Source organism: Pseudophryne corroboree, chromosome 11 (genome assembly GCF_028390025.1).
Source record: "Pseudophryne corroboree isolate aPseCor3 chromosome 11, aPseCor3.hap2, whole genome shotgun sequence".
NCBI classification, from domain to species: domain Eukaryota; kingdom Metazoa; phylum Chordata; class Amphibia; order Anura; family Myobatrachidae; genus Pseudophryne; species Pseudophryne corroboree.
This window is the reverse complement of record NC_086454.1, coordinates 258,739,838-258,757,649: the sequence shown is the minus strand read 5'-3', so window position 1 is coordinate 258,757,649 and position 17,812 is coordinate 258,739,838. Positions and strand designations below refer to the sequence as shown.

Genomic DNA, 17,812 nt, shown 5'->3' with positions numbered 1-17,812 from the left:
ATAACATAGACCACCTAACCAGATAACTACACAGGAAATACAATACAATACAATTTAAGGGAAAATGAGTGAGAGAGAGAAGGAGAGAGAGAGAGAGAGATTGAGAGAGATTGGCCCGCAATAACAAGAAGATCAATATAGTTGCGGAGAAACACTTACGCACAAGGGGAAACGATCGCATGCGCCTCGATATCCAGCTCCCGATTATCAGCAATGAGAACCGTTGAAGAGAGTGAACTGGATATGGTCGGCCTGCCTATTTATGCCCCACACACAATACAATTCAATGGTCCCTACAATCTCATTGTTCATTGGACACAGGAATTCGGCTTCGCATTATAACAAAAGGTCATAGGTTGATTCATACAGGTGGGCTGTGACTATTTCCAACTGCTCAGGTGGGAGGGAAACTGGGTTTCCCGCCGCATGGGTAATAAAGTGCAAATAAAGTAAATGTTCATAAACTTCTTATGTCCATAACTATTCGCACGAGCGATTGATCTGCTTCAAACCAACACCGGAATATTTCTAATTAAATATTCTTCCGATGGATACTAAACACCACTGTATTACTCCTGTCTGACCCTTCGTATCAAACAAAGAGGGATTTCTCTGTTCATGAACATTCTATATTAACCAAACTTTCAGAATCTATCAAAGGGACCATGATCTACAAAATACATTATTAGTGAAAATATGTAATGATTGAGTCGCACGCTACGATCGCATAAACTCTACCGTAAATACGCATACCATGCGCCTGCGGGTGCCCGCGACTGTGAGTATGCGCACGTACGGGAGAGCGTACGCATGCGCAGCATGGACCAGTATGAGGTGCAAATATGGCAGTGTGTGTAGAGATATTTTTCTGACTTTGACAGCTTTTACAGATTTTGGCTGTGGCAGGCCTGCCACAGAATGTGCAAGCTGAATCGTACTACAAATCCAACGAGCAATCGTCTGCTTAGAAGCAGGAGCACCCAGCTTGTTGGGTGCATACAGGATAAACAGCGAGTCAGATTTTCTGACTCCAGCCGTCCTGGAAACATATATTTTCAGGGCCCTGACTACGTCCAGCAACTTGGAGTCCTCCAAGTCCCTAGTAGCCGCAGGCACCACAATAGGCTGGTTCATGTGAAACGCTGAAACCACCTTAGGGAGAAATTGAGGGCGAGTCCTCAGTTCTGCCCTGTCTGAATGAAAAATTAGGTAAGGGCTTTTATATGATAAAGCCGCCAATTCTGAGACACGCCTGGCTGAAGCCAGGGCTAACAGCATGACCACTTTCCATGTGAGATATTTTAATTCCACAGTCGTGAGTGGTTCAAACCAATGTGACTTTAGGAGACTCAACACTACATTGAGATCCCAAGGTGCCACTGGAGGCACAAAAGGAGGCTGTATATGCAGTACCCCTTTGACAAACGTCTGAACTTCAGGCACTGAAGCCAGTTCTTTTTGGAAGAATATTGACAGGGCCGAAATTTGAACCTTAATGGACCCTAATTTTAGGCCCATAGATAGTCCTGTTTGCAGGAAATGCAGGAAACGACCCAGTTGAAATTCCTCTGTAGGGGCCTTCTTGGCCTCACACCACGCAACATATTTTCGCCAAATGCGGTGATAATGTTTCGCGGTTACATCCTTCCTGGCCTTGATCAGGGTAGGGATGACTTCATCTGGAATGCCTTTTTCCTTCAGGATCCGGCGTTCAACCTCCATGCCGTCAAACGCAGCCGCGGTAAGTCTTGGAACAGACAAGGTCCCTGCTGGAGCAGGTCCTTTCTTAGAGGTAGAGGCCACGGGTCCTCCGTGAGCATCTCTTGAAGTTCCGGGTACCAAGTCCTCCTTGGCCAATCCGGAGCCACAAGTATAGTTCTTACTCCTCTCCTTCTTATGATTCTCAATACTTTGGGTATGAGAGGCAGAGGAGGGAACACATACACTGACTGGTACACCCACGGTGTTACCAGAGCGTCCACCGCTATCGCCTGAGGGTCCCTTGACCTGGCGCAATATCTGTCTAGTTTCTTGTTGAGACGAGACGCCATCATGTCCACCTTTGGTTTTTCCCAACGGTTTACAATCACGTGGAAGACTTCTGGGTGAAGTCCCCACTCCCCCGGGTGGAGGTCGTGTCTGCTGAGGAAGTCTGCTTCCCAGTTGTCCACTCCCGGAATGAACACCGCTGACAGTGCTGTCACATAATTTTCCGCCCAGCGAAGAATTCTTGCAGCTTCTGCCATTGCCCTCCTGCTTCTTGTGCCGCCCTGTCTGTTTACGTGGGCGACTGCCGTGATGTTGTCCGATTGGATCAATACCGACTGACCCTGAAGCAGAGGCCTTGCTTGAAAAGTTCTTGCATGGAATCTTCCGAATGGAATCGCTTCGTAAGAAGCCACCATCTTTCCCAGGACCCTTGTGCATTGATGCACTGACACTTGTCCTGGTTTCAGGAGGTTCCTGACTAGCTCGGATAACTCCCTGGCCTTCTCCTCCGGGAGAAACACCTTTTTCTGGACTGTGTCCAGAATCATCCCTAGGAACAGTAGACGTGTTGTTGGAATCAGCTGCGATTTTGGAATATTTAGAATCCACCCGTGCTGACGTAGCACTACCTGAGATAGTGCTACTCCGACCTCTAACTGTTCCCTGGACCTTGCCCTTATCAGGAGATCGTCCAAGTAAGGGATAATTAAGACGCCTTTTCTTCGAAGAAGAATCATCATTTCGGCCATTACCTTGGTAAAGACCCGAGGTGCGGTGGACAATCCCAACGGCAGCGTCTGAAACTGATAATGACAGTTTTGTACCACAAACCTGAGGTACCCTTGGTGAGAAGGGTAGATTGGGACATGGAGATAAGCATCTTTGTTGTCCAGAGACACCATATAGTCCCCTTCTTCCAGGTTCGCTATCACTGCTCTGAGTGACTCCATCTTGAATTTGAACCTTTTTATGTAAGTGTTCAATGATTTCAGATTTAAAATCGGTCTCACCGAGCCGTCCGGCTTCGGTACCACAAACAGCGTGGAGTAATACCCCTTTCCCTGTTGTAGGAGGGGTACCTTGATTATCACCTGCTGGGAATACAGCTTGTGAATAGCTTCCAATACTGCCTCCCTGTCGGAGGGAGACGTTGGTAGAGCAGACTTCAGGAACCGGCGAGGGGGAGACGTCTCGAATTCCAATTTGTACCCCTGTGATACTACCTGCAGGATCCAGGGGTCCACTTGCGAGTGAGCCCACTGCGCGTTGAAATTTTTGAGACGGGCCCCCACCGTGCCTGAGTCCGCTTGTAAAGCCCCAGCGTCATGCTGAAGACTTGGCAGAAGCGGGGGAGGGCTTCTGATCCTGGGAAGAGGCTGCCTGCTGCAGTCTTTTTCCCCTTCCTCTGCCCCGGGGCAGAAATGAGTGGCCTTTTGCCCGCTTGCCCTTATGGGGACGAAAGGACTGAGTTTGAAAAGACGGTGTCTTTTTCTGCTGAGAGGTGACCTGGGGTAAAAAGGTGGATTTCCCAGCCGTCGCCGTGGCCACCAGGTCCGATAGACCGACCCCAAATAACTCCTCCCCTTTATACGGCAAAACTTCCATATGCCGTTTGGAATCCGCATCACCTGACCACTGTCGTGTCCATAAACTTCTTCTGGCAGAAATGGACAGCGCACTTACTCTTGATGCCAGGGTGCAAATATCCCTCTGTGCATCTCGCATATATAGTAATGCATCCTTTAAATGCTCTATAGTCAATAATATACTGTCCCTATCCAGGGTATCAATATTTTCAGTCAGGGAATCCGACCAAGCCACTCCAGCGCTGCACATCCAGGCTGAGGCGATTGCTGGTCGTAGTATAACACCAGTATGTGTGTATATACCCTTTAGGATATTTTCCAGCTTTCTATCAGCTGGTTCCTTGAGGGCGGCCGTATCAGGAGACGGCAACGCCACTTGTTTTGATAAGCGTGTGAGCGCCTTATCTACCCTAGAGGGTGTTTCCCAACGCGCCCTAACCTCTGGCGGGACGGGTATAATGCCAATAATTTATTAGAAATCAGCAGTTTTTTATCGGGGGAAACCCACGCTTTGTCACACACCTCATTTAATTCATCTGATTCAGGAAAAACTATGGGTAGTTTTTTCACACCCCACATAATACCCCTTATTGTGGTACTTGTAGTATCAGAAATGTTCAAAGCCTCCTTCATTGCCGTGATCATGTAACGTGTGGCCCTACTGGACATTACGTTTGTCTCGTCACCGTCGACGCTGGAGTCAGTATCCGTGTCTGGGTCTGTGTCGACCATCTGAGGTAACGGGCGCTTTAGAGCCCCTGACGGTGTTTGAGACGCCTGGACAGGCACTAACTGATTTGCCGGCTGTCTCATGTCGTCAACAGTTTTTTGCAAAGTGCTGACACTGTCACGTAATTCCTTCCATACGACCATCCAGTCAGGTGTCGACTCCCTAGGGGGTGACATCACTATTACAGGCAATTGCTCCGCCTCCACATCATTTTCCTCCTCATACATGTCGACACAATCGTACCGACACACAGCACACACACAGGGAATGCTCTGATAGAGGACAGGACCCCACGAGCCCTTTGGGGAGACAGAGGGAGAGTTTGCCAGCACACACCAGAGCGCTATATATATACAGGGATAACCTTATATAAGTGTTTCTCCCTTCTATAGCTGCTGTATTTGTATTATCTGCCAATTAGTGCCCCCCCTCTCTTGTTTTACCCTGATTCTGTAGCAGGACTGCAGGGGAGAGTCAGGGAGCCGTCCTTCCAGCGGAGCTGTGAGGGAAAATGGCGCTTGTGTGCTGAGGAGATAGGCTCCGCCCCCTTTTCGGCTGCCTTTTCTCACGCTTTTTTTAGGAAAACTGGCAGGGGTTAAATGCATCCATATAGCCCAGGAGCTATATGTGATGCATTTCTTTAGCCATATAAGGTTTAAAACGTGTTTTATTGCGTTTCAGGGCGCTCCCCCCCAGCGCCCTGCACCCTCAGTGACCGGAGTGTGAAGTGTGCTGAGAGCAATGGCGCACAGCTGCAGTGCTGTGCGCTACCTTATTGAAGACAGGAACGTCTTCTGCCGCCGATTTTTCCGGACCTCTTCGCTCTTCTGGCTCTGTAAGGGGGCCGGCGGCGCGGCTCTGGGACCCATCCAAGCTGAGCCTGTGATCGTCCCTCTAGAGCAGGCATGTCCAAAGTGCGGCCCTCCAGCTGTTGTGAAACGACATATCCCAGCATGCCCTGACACAGTTTTGCTGTCAGAGAAAGCTAAAGCTGTGTCAGGGCATGCTGGGATGTGTAGTTTCTCAACAGCTGGAGGGCCGCAGTTTGGACATGCCTGCTCTAGAGCTAATGTCCAGTAGCCAAGAAGCCCAATCCACTCTGCATGCAGGTGAGTTCGCTTCTTCTCCCCTTAGTCCCACGATGCAGTGAGCCTGTTGCCAGCAGGTCTCACTGAAAATAAAAAACCTATTTAAACTTTTACTCTAAGCAGCTCAGGAGAGCTACCTAGCATGCACCCTTCTCGGCCGGGCACAAAAATCTAACTGAGGCTTGGAGGAGGGTCATAGGGGGAGGAGCCAGTGCACACCAGCTAGTCATAAAGCTTTTACTTTTGTGCCCAGTCTCCTGCGGAGCCGCTATTCCCGCTATTCCCCATGGTCCTTACGGAGTTCCCAGCATCCACTAGGACGTCAGAGAAATTTAGATTGCCAACATAAAGAATGTTTTCTGTTAGTATGTAATTTTTTTTTCTATAGAAATCTACACATTTAATCATGCTGCTCTCTCCAATCTGCAGCTGCACTGTAATGTGAAACACTTTGAAATGCCTCACAATATGAACTTAAGGTGAATCTGGTAACAATACATCTCAGCACTATGTATGACTATGCCCAAAATAATAAAGGCATGTATATTATTGCCCCAGTTAGGGTGGGTGATGGCAGTAACTGGGATGTATGTCACGTGATGCCGGTTGAAGGGGCGGGGATTAGGCCAGGAGAGAGAGAGAGAGAAGGACAGAGAAAGAGAACGGAGGAGGACAAGCTGCAGCAGCACTGGGGGAAGCCGGGAGGAGGGTGGGGGGAAGCAGGCGGCTGTCAAGGAGGGCCACACCGGGAGAGAAGGCAGGACAGCAGGCTACAGCAAGAGACAGGCAGCTGTGGTGTACAGACCCTGTGATGTGACGGTGAGTAGCCAACCTTCAGCAAATACATCCCTTATCAGTGACCCCAATCCATCCTGCCCTGCAGAGCTTACACTCTACCCGCTGCGGAGGTCCTCATCGTCGCAGACAGCGTGACAGGGCTAGCACACAACAACAGATGTTGGGACGTGTCCCATGAATCCTTCCTTATAGCCGGGGCTCTCCTTGCTGTACAAAGGTTATATACATTGTTTCTGCAGCAGAGCTTCGGGGGGAGTGAGCTCCGCTGTACGGGAGCAGTGACCGGGGGGCTTGGGTCTTCTCTCTCTGCTCTGGGGGGTAGCATTGAGGAATATCTGCAGGAAGCAGCTGCTTGCAGAACAAAGCTGAAGTGGATCAGCGGCCAGGATAAGGTGAGAGGAGGGGGAGGGAGTCCGGGGGGTGATGGAAGAGTTCCCTTACCACTTGTTTATCCCATGCTGCTGCTACTATTGCAAAACCATATAAGCTGTGTGCAAATGTCTTTATCCTGGAATTATCATGCTCAGATTGATGTAGGGACCATCAAGGACTGTTTGCAGCTTGGACCTTCTGATCAGATGGGCTTATGCTAGCCACTTACCGTCTGTTCATTAAGACCTACAGTAGGTTGTATATTGATCCAGCTAGCCATGTGATGTTGCATGGAAATTCAATCTTGTGTATACTAATGGTGCCAGTTTTAAGCTTACAACAAATGTGGGGGACTGGTGGTGAGATCACACAGATATAGATCTATCTATCTATATATCCTATCTATCTATCTATCTATCTATCTATCTATCTATCTATCTATAATATCATTTTCCGAGTGAGTTCTGTCAACCTTGCCTAAGGCAAGAGCTTGCAAGTCATATGCTCTTTAACTGTTCTGTCATGTGAGCTGGCTGACCAGATCTATTGATTACTGTAGGAACACCTGCTAAAGACACATGCAGCATGCTAGGATAACAATGGAACAGTTTTAATTTTATTATGATGCCTTTTTGTAAGTAGTTATTTTTAAATAGAAGTTATTAAATAACTTTGTACTCTCAGGAGTGACTCCTGGGAAAAACAACAAGCATGCGAACTGTTTTCCCTGCCTCCTGCTGGGATTCTCTCTGCCTCTGCTGTGCCGCCTTCCGCCACTGAATCTTCACATGCTATGCATCAGTAAAGTATGCTCTGTCAGTGGCTTTTACACTTTTTTTCCAGGGAAACATTGGGGGTAATTCAGACCTGATCGCTGCTGTGCGTTTTCGCCCAGCGGGCGATCAGGTCCTAATTGTGCATACGTATGCTCCGCAATGCGCAGACACGTCGCACTGGTACAAAGCGGATCGACGCTCAGCGATGGGTTTGTGCAACGGATCTGTTCGCATGGGCGATTGCAAGGAAGAAGACGTTTGTAGGTGGCAACTGACCGTTTTCAGGCAGTGTCTGGAAAAACGCAGGCGTGTCCATGCGTTTGCAGGAAGGGTTCCTGACGTCAATTCCGGTCCCGGACAGGCTGATGTGATTGCAGTGGCTGAGTAAGTCCTGGACTGCGCAGAGACTGCACAAGATCTGTTTGTACAGCTCTGCTACACACACTTTTACAGCTAAAATACATTCCCCCAGTAGGCGGTGACTATCTGATCGCAGCAGTGCAAAAATCGCTTGCTAGCGATCAGGTCTCAATTATTCCCTTTGTTAGATTGCCACTAGGCAACCTAGTATCCCACTTATGGGCCCAACACACTGGGCGATAATACTGAAAGATATGAACGATCTCGTTCATATCTTTCAGTGTGGAGGCACCAACGATGAACGATGCGTGGCCCCGCACTCGTTCATCGCTGGTGCCCCGCCGCTTGTGCATGCAGGCCAATATGGACGATCTTGTCCATATTTGCCTGCACTGCTATGGAGCCGGGGTAATGGGGGGAGTGAAGAAACTTCACTCCCCCCATCACTGCCCCCCCCCCCCCCCCCCCGCCGCCGGGTCGTCCGTCGGTCGTATCCGTCGGCGGCGGATCGCAAAGTGTGTAGGGCCCATTAGGGCACGGCCAGAGTTGTTTCTGCAGCCAAATTTCTCTCCTGCCCATTAATCTTTACTTTTCCACTTTCTTGACACTCCCATGGACTGGTGTTGATGCTCTGACTTGCAATGGCCATCCTATGCCTGCTTTTTCTCATACGTTCTAGAGGATGCTGGGGACTCCAAAAGGATCATGGGGTATAGACGGGATCCGCAGGAGACATGGGCACTTTAAGACTTTAATTGGGCGTGTACTGGCTCCTCCCTCTATGCCCCTCCTCCAGACCTCCGTTAGATTCTGTGCCCAGAGGAGACTGGTTGCACACTAGGGGAGCTCTACAGAGTTTCTCTGGAAAAGACTTTTGTAGGTTTATTATTTTCAGGGAGCGCTGCTGGCAACAGGCTCCCTGCTTCGTGGGACTGAGGGGAGAGAAGCAGACCTACTTCTGTGAGTTAAAGGCTCTGCTTCTTAGGCTACCGCACAACATTAGCTCCAGATGGTCTGATCACTTGGTGCGCCTAGCTGTTCGTTCCCGGAGCTGCGCCGCCGTCCCCCTCACAACGCCTGAAGAGAGAAGCCGGGTGAGTAAAGAAGCAAAGAAGACTTCAAAGGCGGCAGAAGACTTCAGTTCTTCCTGAGGTACCTTGCAGCGGTCGCACTGCGCGCCATTGCTCCCTTACATAAGCGGCACTACATGGGTGCAAGGCGCAAGGGGGGCGCCCTGGGCAGCAATAAACCCTCAAATTAGACCTGGCATTATGTATATACATTGCCTAGGCAATGTATGGGGACCCCCGCCAGTATAAAAAAGCGGGACCGAAGCGCGCCATATAGGGGGCAGGGTTCCTCCTCAGCTCTAACCAGCGCCATTTTCTCCACAGCACAGCTGCAGAGACGCTGCTCCTGGCCCTTCACTGCTACCACAAGTAACGGGGTGCACAAAAAGAAGGGGGGGCACAGCAATTTGGTGTTGATTACTTGATTGTAAAAGCGCTTACAGGTCTGGGGCATTGTTTAATTCCTTCAGACCGGTGGGGCGCTGGGTGTGAGCTTGCAAACTCCCTTTCTGTCTCTCTGAAGGACCTTACTGTGGGTCTGTCTCCTATAGCCCAGTGTGTTTTGGGGTGTCAGTACGTGTGTGTCGACATGTCTGAAATTGAATGTTTTCTCTAACGTCCTAAGTGGATGCTGGGGACTCCGTAAGGACCATGGGGATTAGCGGCTCCGCAGGAGACTGGGCACAACTACAAAGAAAGCTTTTAGACTACTGGTGTGCACTGGCTCCTCCCACTAAGACCCTCCTCCAGACCTCAGTTAGATTCTTGTGCCCGGCCGAGCTGGATGCACACTAGGGGCTCTCCTGAGCACCTAGAAAGAAAGTATATTTAGGTTTTTTATTTTCAGTGAGATCTGCTGGCAACAGACTCACTGCAGCGAGGGACTAAGGGGAGAAGAAGCGAACCTACCTAACAGGTGGTAGTTTGGGCTTCTTAGGCTACTGGACACCATTAGCTCCAGAGGGATCGACCGCAGGACCCGACCTTGGTGTTCGTTCCCGGAGCCGCGCCGCCGTCCCCCTTACAGAGCCAGAAGCACCAAGAAGGTCCGGAAAATCGGCGGCAGAAGACTTCAGTCTTCACCAAGGTAGCGCACAGCACTGCAGCTGTGCGCCATTGCTCCTCATGTACACCTCATACTTCGGTCACTGATGGGTGCAGGGCGCTGGGGGGGAGGGGCGCCCTGAGGGCAATAGATAACACCTTGGCTGGCAAAATATACATCATATATAGTCCCAGAGGCTATATAGATGTAAAATTACCCCTGCCAGTATCACAGAAAAAGCGGGAGAAAGTCCGCCGAAAAGGGGGCGGGGCTTCTCCTTCAGCACACTGGCGCCATTTTTCCCTCACAGTTCCGCTGGAAGGAAGCTCCCTGGCTCTCCCCTGCAGTCTGAGAAACTACAGAAGGGTAAAAAAGAGAGGGGGGGGCACTAAATTTAGGCGCAGTATAGAGATATATATATATATATATATATATATATATATAGCTCAAAAAAATAAAGGGAACACTAAAATAACACATCCTAGATCTGAATTAATGAAATATTCTTATTAAATACTTTGTTCTTTACATAGTTGAATGTGCTGACAACAAAATCACACAAAAATTATCAATGGAAATCAAATTTTTTAACCCATGGAGGTTTGGATTTGGAGTCACCCTCAAAATTAAAGTGGAAAAACACACTACAGGCTGATCCAACTTTGATGTAATGTCTTTAAAACAAGTCAAAATGAGGCTCAGTAGTGTGTGTGGCCTCCACGTGCCTGTATGACCTCCCTACAACGCCTGGGCATGCTCCTAATGAGGTGGTGAATGGTCTCCTGAGGGATCTCCTCCCAGACCTGGACTAAAGCATCCGCCAACTCCTGGACAGTCTGTGGTGCAACGTGGCGTTGGTGGATGGAGTAAGACATGATGTCTCAGATGTGCTCAATTGGATTCAGATCTGGAAAACGGGCAGGCCAGTCCATAGCATCAATGCCTTCATCTTGCAGGAACTGCTGACACACTCCAGCCACATGAGGTCTAGCATTGTCTTGCATTAGGAGAAACCCAGGGCCAACCGCACCAGCATATGGTCTCACAAGGGGTCTGAGGATCTCATCTCGGTACCTAGTGGCAGTCAGGCTACCTCTGGCGAGCACATGGAGGGCTGTGCGGTCCCCCAAAGAAATGCCACCCCACACCATTAGTGACCCACTGCCAAACTGGTCATGCTGGAGGATGTTGCAGGCAGCAGAACGTTCTCCTTGGCATCTCCAGACTCTGTCACGTCTGTCACGTGCTCAGTGAGAACCTGCTTTCATCTGTGAAGAGCACAGGGCGCCAGTGGCGAATTTGCCAATCTTGGTGTTCTCTGTCAAATGCCAAACGTCCTGCACGGTGTTGGGCTGTAAGCACAACCCCCACCTGTGGACGTCGGGCCCTCATACCACCCTCATGGAGTCTGTTTCTGATCGTTTGAGTAGACACATGCACATTTGTGGCTTGCTGGAGGTCATTATGCAGGGCTCTGGCAGTGCTCCTCCTGTTCCTCCTTGCACAAAGGCAGAGATAGCGGTCCTGCTGCTGGGTTGTTGCCCTCCTACGGCCCCCTCCACGTCTCCTGATGTACTGGCCTGTCTCCTGGTAGCGCCTCCATGCTCTGGACACTACGCTGACAGACACAGCAAACCTTCTTGCCACAGCTCGCATTGATGTGCCATCCTGGATGAGCTGCACTACCTGAGCCACTTGTGTGGGTTGTAGGGAGGTCATACAGGTACGTGGAGGCCACACACACTACTGAGCCTCATTTTGACTTGTTTTAAGAGCATTACATCAAAGTTGGATCAGCCTGTAGTGTGTTTTTCCACTTTAATTTTGAGGGTGACTCCAAATCCAGACCTCCATGGGTTAATAAACTTGATTTCCATTGATAATTTTTGTGTGATTTTGTTGTCAGCACATTCAACTATGTAAAGAACAAAGTATTGAAAAAGAATATTTCATTCATTCAGATCTAGGATGTGTTATTTTAGTGTTCCCTTTATTTTTTTGACCAGTATATGTATATGTGTATGTATATGTGTGTATATATATATATATATATATATATATATATATATATATATATATATATATATATAAAAAAGCAGCTATAGGGAAAACACTCATTGATAGTGGGGTCCCAGTGTTATATAGCGCTCTGGTGTGTGCTGGCATACTCTCTCTCTGTCTCCCCAAAGGGCTTTGTGGGGTCCTGTCCTCTGTCAGAGCATTCCCTGTGTGTTTGCGGTGTGTCGGTACGGCTGTGTCGACATGTTTGATGAGGAGGCTTATGTGGAGGCGGAGCAGATGCCTGTAAATGTGATGTCACCCCCTGCGGGGTCGACACCTGAGTAGATGGTGCTGTGGAAGGAATTACGTGATAGTGTCGACTCCTTACATAAAAGGTTTGACGACATACCTAATGTGGGACAGCCGGCTTCTCAGCCTGTGCCTGCCCAGGCGTCTCAAAAACCATCAGGGGCTCTAAAACGCCCGCTACCTCAGATGGTTGACACAGATGTCGACACGGATACTGACTCCAGTGTCGACGACGAAGAGACTAATGTAACTTCCAGTAGGGCCACACGTTACATGATTGAGGCAATGAAAAATGTGTTGCACATTTCTGATGTTACCCCCGGTACCACAAAAAAGGGTACAATGTTTGGAGAGAAAAAACTACCAGCAGTTTTTCCTCCATCTGAAGAGTTAAATGAAGTGTGTGAAGAAGCGTGGGCTTCCCCTGATAAAAAGATGGTCATTTCTAAGAGGTTACTAATGGCGTACCCTTTCCCGCCAGAGGATAGGTCACGCTGGGAAACATCCCCTAGGGTGGATAAAGCGCTCACACGCTTGTTGAAGAAGGTGGCACTACCGTCTCCGGATACGGACGCCCTGAAGGAATCTGCTGATAGAAAGCAGGAGGCTATCCTGAAATCTATATATACACACACAGGTGTGATACTAAGACCGGCTATAGCTTCAGCCTGGATGTGCAGCGCTGCTGCTGCGTGGTCAGATTCCCTGTCAGAAAATATAGATACCCTAGACAGGGACACTATTTTGCTGAACGTAGAGCATATAAAAGACGCACTTTTATACATGAGGGATGCACAGAGGGATATTTGCCTGCTGGCATCCAAAATTAGTGCAATGTCCATTTCTGCCAGGAGAGGGTTATGGACTCGGCAGTGGACAGGTGATGCAGATTCCAAACGACACATGGAAGTTCTGCCTTATAAGGGTGAGGAATTGTTCGGGGGTGGTCTCTCGGACCTCGTTTCCACAGCAACAGCTGGGAAGTCTACATTTTTGCCCCATGTTCCCTCACAACCTAAGAAAGCACCGTATTATCAGGTACAGTCCTTTCGGCCCAATAGGGGCAAGCGGGTTAAAGGCGCGTCCTTTCTGCCCAGAGGCAGAGGTAGAGGGAAAAAGCTGCAGCATACAGCCAGTTCCCAGGAGCAAAAGTCCTCCCCCGCTTCCTCTAAGTCCACAGCATGACGCTGGGGCTCCACAGGCAGAGCCAGGTACGGTGGGGGCCCGTCTCAAGCATTTCAGCAAGCAGTGGGCTCGCTCACGGGTGGATCCCTGGATCCTTCAAATAGTATCTCAGGGGTACAAACTGGAATTCGAGACGTCTCCCCCCCCCCCCCCCGCCGTTTCCTCAAATCTGCCTTGCCAACCAGGAGGCAGTGTTACAGGCAATTCAAAAGCTGTATTCACAACAAGTGATAGTAAAGGTGCCCTACTTCAACAAGGAAGGGGTTACTATTCCACAATGTTTGTGGTACCGAAACCGGACGGTTCGGTGAGACCCATTTTAAATTTGAAATCCTTAACACACATGTCAAAAAATTCAAGTTCAAGATGGAATCGCTCAGGGCGGTTATTGCAAGCCTGGACGAGGGAGATTACATGGTATCGCTGGACATCAAGGATGCTTACCTACATGTCCCCATTTACCATCCTCACCAGGAGTACCTCAGGTTTGTGGTACAAGATTGTCATTACCAATTCCAGACGTTGCCGTTCGGTCTCTCCACGGCTCCGAGGGTCTTTACCAAGGTAATGGCGGAAATGATGATACTCCTTCGAAGGAAGGGAGTTTTAATTATCCCGTACTTGGACGATCTCCTGATAAAGGCGAGGTCCAGAGAGCAGTTGTTGGTAGGGGTAGCACTATCTCGGGAAGTGCTACAACAGCACGGCTGGATTCTAAACATTCCAAAGTCACAGCTGGTCCCTACGACACGCCTGCTGTTCCTAGGGATGGTTCTGGACACAGAACAGAGAAAAGTGTTTCTCCCGGAGGAGAAGGCCAAGGAGCTGTCATCTCTAGTCAGAGGCCTCCTAAAACCAAAACAGGTGTCGGTGAATCGCTGCACGCGGATCCTGGGAAAAATGGTAGCTTCCTACGAAGCGATTCCATTCGGCAGGTTCCATGCAAGAACCTTTCAGTGGGACCTGTTGGACAAGTGGTCCGGATCGCATCTTCAGATGCATCGTCTGATAACCCTGTCTCCGAGGACAAGGGTGTCTCTGCTGTGGTGGCTGCAGAGTGCTCATCTTCAAGAGGGCCGCAGATTCGGCATACAGGACTGGGTCCTGGTGACCACGGATGCCAGCCTTCGAGGCTGGGGAGCAGTCACACAGGGAAGAAACTTCCAAGGACTATGGTCAAGTCAGGAGACTTCCCTGCACATAAATATTCTGGAACTAAGGGCCATTTACAATGCCCTAAGTCAGGCAAAACCCCTGCTTCAAAACCAGCCGGTACTGATCCAGTCAGACAACATCACGGCGGTCGCCCATGTAAATCGACAGGGCGGCACGAGAAGCAGGACGGCAATGGCAGAAGCCACAAGGATTCTCCGATGGGCGGAAAATCACGTGTTAGCACTGTCAGCAGTGTTCATTCCGGGAGTGGACAACTGGGAAGCAGACTTCCTCAGCAGGCACGACCTCCACCCGGGAGAGTGGGGACTTCATCCAGAAGTCTTTCAAATGATTGTAAACCAGTGGGAAAAACCACAGGTGGACATGATGGCGTCCCGCCTAAACAAAAAGCTAGAAAAATATTGCGCCAGGTCAAGAGACCCGCAGGCGATAGCTGTGGACGCTCTGGTAACACCGTGGGTGTACCGATCGGTTTATGTGTTCCCTCCTCTTCCTCTCATACCAAAGGTACTGAGGATAATAAGGAGAAGAGGAGTAAGAACTATACTCATTGTTCCGGATTGGCCAAGAAGAGCGTGGTATCCGGAACTTCAAGAAATGATGTCAGGGGACCCATGGCCTCTACCGCTCAGACAGGACCTGCTGCAGCAGGGGCCCTGTCTGTTCTAAGACTTACCGCGGCTGCGTTTGACGGCATGGCGGTTGAACACCGGATCCTGAAGGAAAAGGGCATTCCGGAGGAAGTCATTCCTACGCTGATAAAAGCTAGGAAAGAAGTAACCGCGAACCATTATCACCGCATATGGCGAAAATATGTTGCGTGGTGTGAGGCCAGGAAGGCCCCAAAGGAAGAATTTCAGCTGGGCCGGTTCCTGCACTGCCTACAGTCAGGGGTGACTATGGGCCTTAAATTGGGTTCCATTAAGGTCCAGATTTCGGCTCTGTCGATTTTCTTCCAGAGAGAATTGGCTTCACTACCTGAAGTTCAGACTTTTGTTAAGGGAGTGCTGCATATTCAGCCCCCTTTTGTGCCTCCAGTGGCACCTTGGGATCTCAACGTGGTGTTGGATTTCCTAAAGTCACATTGGTTTGAGCCACTGAAAACCGTGGATTTAAAATATCTCACGTGGAAAGTGGTCATGTTGTTGGCTTCGGCCAGGCGGGTTTCAGAATTGGCGGCTTTGTCATGTAAAAGCCCTTATCTGATTTTCCATATGGATAGGGCAGAATTGAGGATTCGTCCCCAGTTTCTTCCCAAAGTGGTATCAGCTTTTCATCTGAACCAACCTATCGTGGTGCCTGCGGCTACGAATGACTTGGAGGCTTCCAAGTTGTTGGATGTAGTCAGGGCCCTAAAAATTTATGTTTCCAGGACAGCTGGAGTCAGGAAAACTGACTCGCTTTTTATCCTGTATGCGCCCAACAAGTTGGGTGCACCTGCTTCTAAGCAGACTATTGCTCGCTGGATCTGTAGTACGATTCAGCTTGCACATTCTGCGGCTGGACTGCCGCATCCTAAATCAGTAAAAGCCCATTCCACAAGGAAAGTGGGCTCTTCTTGGGCGGCTGCCCGAGGGGTCTCGGCTCTTCAACTTTGCCGAGCTGCTACTTGGTCAGGGGCAAACACGTTTGCTAAATTCTACAAATTTGATACCCTGGCGGAGGAGGACCTTGATTTCTCTCATTCGGTGCTGCAGAGTCATCCGCACTCTCCCGCCCGTTTGGGAGCTTTGGTATAATCCCCATGGTCCTTACGGAGTCCCCAGCATCCACTTAGGACGTTAGAGAAAATAAGAATTTACTCACCGGTAATTCTATTTCTCATAGTCCGTAGTGGATGCTGGGCGCCCATCCCAAGTGCGGATTGTCTGCAATACTTGTATATAGTTATTGTTTAACTAAAGAGTTATTGTTGAGCTATCTGTTGAGAGGCTCAGTTGTTATCATGCTGTTAACTGGGTATTGTATCACGAGTTATACGGTGTGATTGGTGTGGCTGGTATGAGTCTTACCCGGGATTCAAAATCCTTCCTAATTGTGTCAGCTCTTCCGGGCACAGTATCCTAACTGAGGTCTGGAGGAGGGTCTTAGTGGGAGGAGCCAGTGCACACCAGTAGTCTAAAAGCTTTCTTTGCAGTTGTGCCCAGTCTCCTGCGGAGCCGCTAATCCCCATGGTCCTTACGGAGTCCCCAGCATCCACTACGGACTATGAGAAATAGAATTACCGGTGAGTAAATTCTTATTTTTCCCAGGAGGAGACTGGTGAGGGAGCTGAACAGAATGTGGGAGTGACTCCGTCGGCACCGCCGACTGCTGATTGGGTAGCTATGTGGAAAGTTTTAAATGCAAGTGTGACTTTATTGCATAAGAGGTTAGACAAATCTGAGTCTCTGTCTCCATGCTTGGTTCTATCTATGGGTGATGTTTTATCACAGTCTCAGGACCCCTCAGGGTCTCAGAAACGTTCATTTACCCAGATAGCGGACACAGATACCGACACGGATTCCGACTCCAGTGTCGACTATAATGATGTCAAGTTACATCTTAAAGTGGCTAAGAGTATTCAGTACATGACTGTGGCTATTAAAGATGTTGCATATCACGGAAGACCCCACTGTCCCTGACACAAGGGTCTGTATGTTTAAGGGAAAGAAACCTGAGGTAATGTTTCCTCCCTCTCATGAATTGAATGCTCTTTTTGAAAAAGCTTGGGAGTCTCCTGACAAGAGACTGCAGATTCCCAGGAGAATCGCTACGGCGTATCCTTTTCCCTCCCCGGATAGGTTACGGTGGGAATCATCACCCACGGTGTACAAAGCCCTGGCGCGTTTGTCCAAGAAGGTGGCGCTACCGTCCCTTGACACGGCAGCCCTTAAGGATTCTGCGGATCGTAAGCAGGAAACTGCTTTAAAATCTATTTGTTACTACCGGTACGCTACTCAGGCCGGCCGTGGCATCGGCATGGGTGAGTAGCGCTATTGAGAAGTGGGCAGATAACTTATCTGACATAGACACCCTGGATAGGGATAGCGTAATTTTGACCCTGGGTCACATTAGGGATGCAGTGGTTCATCTAAGGGAGGCTGCGAGAGATATTGGCCTCTGGAGATCAAGGGCCAATGCCATGGCAATCTCGGCTAGGCGGGCGTTGTGGACTCATCAATGGAATGGTGATGCTGACTCTAAGAAGGCCATGGAGGCTCTGCCCTACAAGGGTGAAGTTTTGTTTGGTGAGGGCCTTGCGGACCTGGTTTCCACAGCTACCGCGGGTAAGTCGTCTCTTTTGCCTTTTGTCCCTCCACAGCAAAAGAAAACGCCTCAATACCA

General features: G+C 49.5%; 1 protein-coding gene across 1 annotated transcript in view; it reads left to right on the top strand.

Annotated features, from left to right (window-relative positions):
• The first annotated feature begins 6,009 nt into the window (after positions 1–6,009).
• SLC7A6 (solute carrier family 7 member 6) overlaps positions 6,010–17,812 on the top strand; it is a 118,993-nt gene continuing 107,190 nt past the window's right edge. Inside the window, exon 1 of the mRNA XM_063945359.1 lies at positions 6,010–6,212. The gene's annotated coding sequence lies outside the window, so the exon portion shown is untranslated. The remainder of the gene's footprint in view (positions 6,213–17,812) is intronic.